This window comes from Mesoplodon mirus, assembly GCF_964341445.2.
Source record: "Mesoplodon mirus genome assembly, chromosome: 1".
Taxonomy (NCBI): domain Eukaryota; kingdom Metazoa; phylum Chordata; class Mammalia; order Artiodactyla; family Ziphiidae; genus Mesoplodon; species Mesoplodon mirus.
In genome coordinates, this window is record NC_138976.1 from 196,503,921 (window position 1) to 196,513,797 (window position 9,877).

Sequence of the window (9,877 nt, forward strand, 5' to 3'; positions counted from 1 at the left end):
GAGGGATTATTGTGATGACTAGTGAGGGAACCTTGTGATATCAGTTGTGAGAGAGCATTTTGATGAGAAGTGAATGGAGCATTGTGATGACAAGTTTTATGGAGCATTGTGAGGACAATGTTGTAGAGCATTGTGTTGACAAGCGCATGGCTTATTGTGATGACATGGGTCATGGAGCATTTTGCTGACATGGGCATGGAGCATTGTGTTGACAAGGGTCATGGAGCATTGTGCTGACAAAGGAATGGAGCATTGTGATGACATGGGTCAAGGAGTTTGTGTTGAAAAGTTCATGGAGCAGTGTGGTGACAAATGCCACAGAGCCTTGTGATGACGAGGACATGCACCATGGTGATGACAAGAGTCATTAAGCATTGTGATGACTGGAATCACAGAACATTGTGATGAAAGCGGTCATGGAGCATTGTGATGACAAGTGCATGGAGTATAGTGATGACAAGGTCATGGATTATTGTGAAGACAGGTGTCAGAGAGCATTGTGATGACATATGTCATGCTCCATTGTGATGACAAAGGAATGGAGCATTGTGATGCCAAGTGTCACGGAGGATTGTGATGACAAAAGTTATGGAGCATTGTGATGACAAGGGCTTCGAGCAATGTGATGAGAAGGACATGGAGCCTTCTGATGACATGTGTCATGGAGCTTTGTGATGAAAAGGGCATGGAGCATTGTGATTACAGGGGTCTTGGAGCATTGTGATGACAAGTGTCATGGAGCCTTGTGATGACAAGACCGTGGAACATTGTGATGGCAGGGATCATGGAGCATAGTTATGACAGGGGTAATGGAGCATTGTGATGACAAGGGCATGGATCATTGGTCTGAAATGTTTCATGGATTATTTTGATGAGAGTGGGCATGGAGCATTGTGATGACAAGGGCACGGATCACTGTGATACATGAGTCAGGGAGGATTGTAATGACAAGGGCGTGGAGAATTGTGATGAGAAGTGAATCGAGCATTTTGATGACAAGCGTCATGGAGCATTGTGATGACAACGGCATTGAGCAATGTGATGAGAGGGTTCATGGAGCATTGTGATGACAATAGCATGGAGCATTGTGATGCCAAGGATCAAGGAGCTTTGTGATGACAAAGGTCATGGAGCATTTTGATGACAAGGGCATGGTGCATTGTGATGAGAAGGGCATGGAGCTTGCTATGACAGGGGTCATGGAGCATTGCGATGACAAGTGCATGGAGAATTGTGATGACATGAGCATGTAACATTGTGATGAGAAATGTCATGTAGCATTGTTATGAGGAGGACGTGGAGAAATGTGATGACAAGGCACTTGGAGCATTGTGATGATCAGGGAATGGATCATTGTGATGGCAAGACCGTGGAGCATAGTGATGAGAAGTCCATGGATTATGTTGATGACGAGTGTCATGGAGCACTCTAATTACAGGAGCCATGGAGCATTGTGATTACAGGTGTCATGGAGCATTGTGATGACAGGGGTCATGGAGCATTGTGATGACAAGTGTCATGGAGCATTGTGATGAAAAGCTTGTGGAGTATTATGATGACATTTGGATGGAGCATTGTGATGAAAAAGGCATGGAGTCATTTTATGAGAGTGTTCAAGGAGCATTCTGACGACAAATGTCAGGGAGCATTGTGATGACAAGTGTATTGAGCATTGGGATGACAATGGTCATGGTGCATTGTGATGACAAGGGCATGGAGTATTGTGATGACAGGCATCATGGAGCGTTGTGATGACAAGTGTTATGGAACATTGTGATCACAAGCATTTAGAGCGTTGTGATGAAAGTGGTCATGGATCATTTTGATTTCAAGGAGCATGGAGCATTGTGATGCCAAGATCATGAAGCAATGTGATCCCAAGGTTCATGGAGGATTGAGATGACAAGCGCATGGAGCTTTGTGGTGACAAGGTCTTGTAGCATTTTGCTGAAAAAGGCATGGGGCATTGTGATTACAGGAGTCTTGGAGCATTGTGATGAAAAGGGCATGGATCATTGTGATGAAAAAGGCATGGAGCATTGTCATCACATGGTTCAAGTGCATACTGATGGCAAGTGCCAGCGAGCATTGTGATGACAAGTGTATTGTGCATTGTGATGACAAAGGTCATGGAGCATTGTGATGACAAGGGCATGGAGCATTGTGATGACAAGTGTTATGGAAAATTGTGGTCACAAGGGTTTGGATCATTGTGATGAGAGAGTTCATGGATCATTTTGATTTCAAGGAGTATGGAGCATTGTGATGACAAGGGCATGAAGCAATGTGATCCCAAGGTTCATGGAGGATTGTGATGACAAGCGCATGGAGCATTGTGATGACAATGTCATGTAGCATTTTTCTGACAAAGGCATGGAGCACTGTGATGACAGGCGTCACGGAGCATTGTGATTACAGGGGACATGGAACATTGGGATGACAAGAGCATGGATCTTGTGATGACAAGTGTCATGGAGTATTTTGATGACAAGAGTCCAGGATCATTGTGTTGTCAGGGGTCATGGAGCATTGTGATGACTGTGGTCATGGAGCATTGTGATGACAGGGGTCATGGAGCACTGAGATGTGAAGGTCATGGAACATTGAGCTGAAAATATTCATGGAGTATTGAGATGACAAGGGAATGGAGCATTTTGATGACAACGTCCTGGAGCATTGTGATGAGCGGACCATGGAGCCTTGTGATGACAATTATCATGGAGCATTCTCATTAAAAGGGGCATGGGGCATTGTGATTACAGGGGTCTTGGAGCATTGTGATGACAAGTGCTAATAGCATTGTGATGAGAAGGCCATGGAGCATTCTGATAACATGCATCATGGAGTTTTGTGATGACAAGGGCATGGAACATTGTGATTACAGGGGTCTTGGAGTATTGTGATGGAAATGGCATGGATCATTGTGATGAAAAAGGCATGGAGCCTTGTCATGACAGGTTTCAAGGAGCATACTGACGACAAGTGTCAGGCAACATTGTGATGACAAGTGTATTGAGCATTGTGATGACAAAGTTTATGGAGCATTGTGATGAGAAGACCATTGATAATTGTGATGAGGAGCGTCATTGGGCATTGTGATGACAAGTGTTATGGAACACTGTGATCACTAGGGTTTGGAGCATGGTAATGACAGAGGTCATGGAGCATTTTGATTTCATTGTGATGACAATAGCATGAAGCATTATGATGATGGGCATGGTGCATTGTGATGACAGGGTTCATGGAGCATTGAGATGAAAAGCGGCAAGGAACATTGTGATTATAGGTGTCTTGGAGCATTGTGATGAGGAGGCCATGGAGCATTATGATGAGAAGACCATGGAGCATACTGATGACATGTGTCATGGAGCTTGGTGATGACAAGGGCATGGAGCATTGTGATTACAGGGGTCTTGGAGCATTATGATGACAAGCGTCATGGAGCCATGTGATGACAAGGCCGTGGAACACTGTGATGGCAGGGTTCATGGAGCATTGTTATGAGAGTGATAATGGAGCATTGTGATGATAAGGTTATGGAGCATTGGTCTGAAAAGTTTCACGGATTATTGTGATGAGATTGGGCATGGTGCATTGTGATGACAAGGGCAAGGAACACTGTGATACATGGGTCATGGAGGATTGTAATGACAAGGGCATGGAGCATTGTGATGAGAAGGGCATCGTGCGTTGTGATGACAAGCGTCATGGAGCGTTGTGTTGACAAGGGCATGGAACAATGTGATGAGAGGGTTCATGGAGCATTGTGATGAAAAAGGCATGGAGCATTGTGATGAGAAGACCATGGATAATTGTGATGAGGAGCATCATGGGGTGTTGTGATGACAAGTGTTATGGAACAATGTGATCTCAGGGGTTTGGAGCATTATGATGACAGAGGTCTTGGTGCATTTTGATTTCATTGTGATGGCAATAGCATGATGCATTATGATGAAGTGTATGGTGCATTGTGATGACAGGGTTCATGGAGCATTGAGATGAAAAGCGGCATGGAGCTTTGTGATTACAGGGGTCTTGAAGCATTGTGATGACAAGGGCATGGAGCATTGTGAAGAGAAAGCCATGGAGCATACTGATGACATGCGTCATTGAGCTTTGTGATGATAAGGGCATGGAGCATTGTGATAACAGGGGTCTTGGAGCATTGTGATGACAAGGGTCATGGAGCCTTGTGATGACAAGGCCGTGGAACATTGTGATGTCAGGGGTCATGGAGCATAAGTCTGAAATGTTTCATGGATTATTATGATGAGCGTGGACATGGAGCATTGTGATGAAAAGGCCACGGAACACTGTGATACATGGGTCATGGAGGATTGTAATGACAAAGCCATGGAGTATTTTGATGAGAAGGGCATCAAGCATTGTGATGACAAGCGTCATGGAGCATTGTGATGCCAAGGGTCATGGAGCTTTGTGATGACAAAGGTTATGGAGCCTTTTGATGACAAGGGCGTTGTGCATTGAGATGAGAAGGGCAGGAAGCATTGTGATGACAGGATCGAGGAGGAATTTGATGAAATGTGTCAAGGAATATTTTGATGACAGAGGTTATGGAACATTGTGATGTCAGGGGTCATGGAGCATTGTGAGGATAAGGGCATGTAGCATTGTGATGACAGGGTTCATGGAACATTGTGATGACAGTGGTGAGGGATTATTGTTATGACTAGTGATGGAACCTTGTGATATCAGTTGTGAGAGAGCATTTTGATGAGAAGTGAATGGAGCATTGTGATGACAAGTTTTATGGAGCATTGTGATGACAAGGTTTTAGAGCATTGTGTTGACAAGCACATGGCTTATTGTGCTGACATGGGTCATGGAGCATTTTGCTGACATGGGCATGGAGCATTGTGATGACAAGGGTCATGGAGCATTGTGCTGACAAAGGCATGGAGCATTGTGATGACATGGGTCAAAGAGCTTTGTGATGAAAAGTTTTTGGAGCATTGTGGTGACAAATGTCACAGAGACTTGTGATGATGAGGGCATGGACCATTGTGATGACAAAAGTCATGAAGCATTGTGATGACTGGAGTCATGGAACATTGTGATGACAGCGGTCATGGAGTATTGTGATGACAAGGTCATGGAGTATTGTGAAGACAGTTGTCAGGGAGCATTGTGATGACATATGTCATGCTCCATTGTGATGACAATGGAATGGAGCATTGTGATGCCAAGTGTCATGGAGGATTGTGATGACAAACGTTATGGAGTATTGTGATGACAAGGGCTTCGAGCAAAGTCATGAGAAGGCCATGGAGCCTTCTGATGACATGCGTCATGGAGCTTTGTGATGAAAAGTGCATGGAGCATTGGTCTGAAATGTTTCATGGATTATTTTGATGAGAGTGGGCATGGAGCATTGTGATGACAAGGGCACGGATCACTGTGATACATGAGTCAGGGAGGATTGTAATGAAAAGGGCGTGGAGAATTGTGATGAGAATTGAATCACGCATTTTGATGACAAGCGTCGTGGAGCATTGTGATGACAATGGCATTGAGCAATGTGATGAGAGGGTTCATGGAGCATTTTGATGACAATAGCATGGAGCATTTTGATGCCAAGGATCAAGGAGCTTTGTGATGACAAAGGTCATGGAGCATTTTGATGACAAGGGTGAAGTGCATTGTGATGAGAATGGCATGGAGCTTGCTATGATAGGGCTCATGGAGCATTGTGATGACAAGTGCATGGAGAATTGTGATGACAAGAGCATTTAACATTGTGATGAGAAATGTCATGTAGCATTGTTATGAGGAGGACGTGGAGAAATGTGATGACAAGGGGCTTGGAGCATTGTGATGATCAGGGAATGGATCATTGTGATGGCAAGACCGTGGAGCATAGTGATGAGAAGTCCATGGATTATGTTGATGACGAGTGTCATGGAGCACTCTAATTACAAGAGCCATGGAGCATTGTGACTACAGGTGTCATGGAGCATTGTGATGACAGGGGTCATGGAGCATTGTGATAAAAAGTGTGATGGAGCATTGTGATGATAAGCTTGTGGAGTATTGTGATGACATTTTGATGGAGCATTGTGATGAAAAAGGCATGGAGTCTTTTTATGAGAGTGTTCAAGGAGCATTCTGACGACAAATGTCAGGGAGCATTGTGATGACAAGTGTATTGAGCATTGTGATGACCATGGTCATGGCACATTGTGATGACAAGGGCATGGATTATTGTGATGACAGGCATCATGGAGCGTTGTGATGACAAGTGTTATGGAACATTGTGATCACAAGCATTTAGAGCGTGTGATGAATGTGGTCATGGATCATTTTGATTTCAAGGAGCATGGAACATTGTGATGCCAAGATCATGAAGCAATGTGATCCCAAGGTTCATGGAGGATTGTGATGAGAAGCGCATGGAGCATTGTGGTAACAAGGCCTTGTAGCATTTTGCTGAAAAAGGCATGGAGCATTGTGATTACAGGAGTCTTGGAGCATTGTGATGAAAAGGGCATGGATCATTGTGATGAAAAAGGCATGGAGCATTGCCATGTCATGGTTCAAGTGCATACTGATGGCAAGTGCCAGGGAGCATTGTGATGACAAGTGTATTGTGCATTGTGATGAGAAAGGTCATGGAGCATTGTGATGACAAGGTCATGTAGCATTTTTCTGACAAAGGCATGGAGCATTGTGATGACAAGTGTGATGGAGCACTCTGATGACAAGTGTCACAGAGCATTGTGATTTCAGGGGACATGGGACATTGGGATGACATGAGCATGGATCTTGTGATGACAAGTGTCATGGAGTATTTTGATGACAAGAGTCCAGGATCATTGTGTTGTCAGGGGTCATGGAGCATTGTGATTACTGTGGTCATGGAGCATTGTGATGAGAAGGTCATGGAGCATTGAGCTGAAAATATTCATGGAGTATTGAGATGACAAGGGAATGGAGCATTTTGATGACAAAGTCATGGAGCATTGTGATGAGCGGACTATGGAGCCTTGTGATGACAATTATCATGGAGCATTCTCACTAAAGGGGCATGGGGCATTGTGATTTCAGGGGTTTTGGAGCATTGTGATGACAAGTGCTGATAGCATTGTGATGAGAAGGCCATGGAGCATTCTGATAACATACATCATGGAGCTTTGTGATGACAAGGGCATGGGACATTGTGATTACAGGGGTCTTGGAGTATTGTGATGGAAAGGGCATGGATCATTGTGATGAAAAAGGCATGGAGCCTTGTCATGACAGGGTTCAAGGAGCATACTGACGACAAGTGTCAGGCAACATTGTGATGACAAGTGTATTGAGCATTGTGATGACAAAGTTTATGGAGCATTGTGATGAGAAGACCATTGATAATTGTGATGAGGAGCGTCTTTGGGCATTGTGATGACAAGTATTATGGAACACTGTGATCACTAGGGTTTGGAGCATGGTAATGACAGAGGTCATGGAGCATTTTGATTTCATTGTGATGATAATAGCATGAATTATTATGATGATGGGCATGGTGCATTGTGATGACAGGGTTCATGGAGCATTGAGATGAAAAGCGGCAAGGAGCATTGTGATTATAGGGGTCTTGGAGCATTGTGATGAGAAGGGTCATGGAGCCATGTGATGACAAGGCCGTGGAACACTGTGATGGCAGGGTTCATGGAGCATTGTTATGACAGTGATAATGGAGCATTTTGATGATAAGGTTATGGAGCATTGGTCTGAAAAGTTTCACGGATTATTGTGATGAGATTGGGCATGGAGCATTGTGATGACAATGGCATGGAGCATTGTGATACCAAGGGTCATGGAGCTTTGTGATGACCAATGTCATGGAGCATTTTGATGACAAGTGTGTGGTGCACTGTGATGAGAAAGGCAGGGAGCATTGTGATAACAGGGGTCTTGGAGCATTGTGATGACAAGGGTCATGGAGCCTTGTGATGACAAGGCCGTGGAACATTGTGATGTCAGGGGTCATGGAGCATAAGTCTGAAATGTTTCATGGATTATTATGATGAGCGTGCACATGGAACATTGTGATGAAAAGGCCACGGAACACTGTGATACATGGGCCAGGGAGGATTGTAATGACAAAGCCATGGAGTATTTTGATGAGAAGGGCATCGAGCATTGTGATGACAAGCGTCATGGAACATTGTGATGCCAAGGGTCATGGAGCTTTGTGATGACAAAGGTTATGGAGCATTTTGATGACAAGGGCGTTGTGCATTGTGATGAGAAGGGCAGGAAGCATTGTGATGACAGGATCAAGGAGCAATTTGATGAAAAGTGTCCAGGAATATTTTGATGACAGAAGTTATGGAACATTTTGATGTCAGGGATCATGGAGCATTGTGAGGATAAGGGCATGTAGCATTGTGATGACAGGGGTCATGGAACATTGTGATGACAGGGTTGAGGGATTATTGTGATGACTAGTGAGGGAACCTTGTGATATCAGTTGTGAGAGAGCATTTTGATGAGAAGTGAATGGAGCATTGTGATGACAAGTTTTATGGAGCATTGTGAGGACAATGTTGTAGAGCATTGTGTTGACAAGCGCATGGCTTATTGTGATGACATGGGTCATGGAGCATTTTGCTGACATGGGCATGGAGCATTGTGTTGACAAGGGTCATGGAGCATTGTGCTGACAAAGGAATGGAGCATTGTGATGACATGGGTCAAGGAGTTTGTGTTGAAAAGTTCATGGAGCAGTGTGGTGACAAATGCCACAGAGCCTTGTGATGACGAGGACATGCACCATGGTGATGACAAGAGTCATTAAGCATTGTGATGACTGGAATCACAGAACATTGTGATGAAAGCGGTCATGGAGCATTGTGATGACAAGTGCATGGAGTATAGTGATGACAAGGTCATGGATTATTGTGAAGACAGGTGTCAGAGAGCATTGTGATGACATATGTCATGCTCCATTGTGATGACAAAGGAATGGAGCATTGTGATGCCAAGTGTCACGGAGGATTGTGATGACAAAAGTTATGGAGCATTGTGATGACAAGGGCTTCGAGCAATGTGATGAGAAGGACATGGAGCCTTCTGATGACATGTGTCATGGAGCTTTGTGATGAAAAGGGCATGGAGCATTGTGATTACAGGGGTCTTGGAGCATTGTGATGACAAGTGTCATGGAGCCTTGTGATGACAAGACCGTGGAACATTGTGATGGCAGGGATCATGGAGCATAGTTATGACAGGGGTAATGGAGCATTGTGATGACAAGGGCATGGATCATTGGTCTGAAATGTTTCATGGATTATTTTGATGAGAGTGGGCATGGAGCATTGTGATGACAAGGGCACGGATCACTGTGATACATGAGTCAGGGAGGATTGTAATGACAAGGGCGTGGAGAATTGTGATGAGAAGTGAATCGAGCATTTTGATGACAAGCGTCATGGAGCATTGTGATGACAACGGCATTGAGCAATGTGATGAGAGGGTTCATGGAGCATTGTGATGACAATAGCATGGAGCATTGTGATGCCAAGGATCAAGGAGCTTTGTGATGACAAAGGTCATGGAGCATTTTGATGACAAGGGCATGGTGCATTGTGATGAGAAGGGCATGGAGCTTGCTATGACAGGGGTCATGGAGCATTGCGATGACAAGTGCATGGAGAATTGTGATGACATGAGCATGTAACATTGTGATGAGAAATGTCATGTAGCATTGTTATGAGGAGGACGTGGAGAAATGTGATGACAAGGCACTTGGAGCATTGTGATGATCAGGGAATGGATCATTGTGATGGCAAGACCGTGGAGCATAGTGATGAGAAGTCCATGGATTATGTTGATGACGAGTGTCATGGAGCACTCTAATTACAGGAGCCATGGA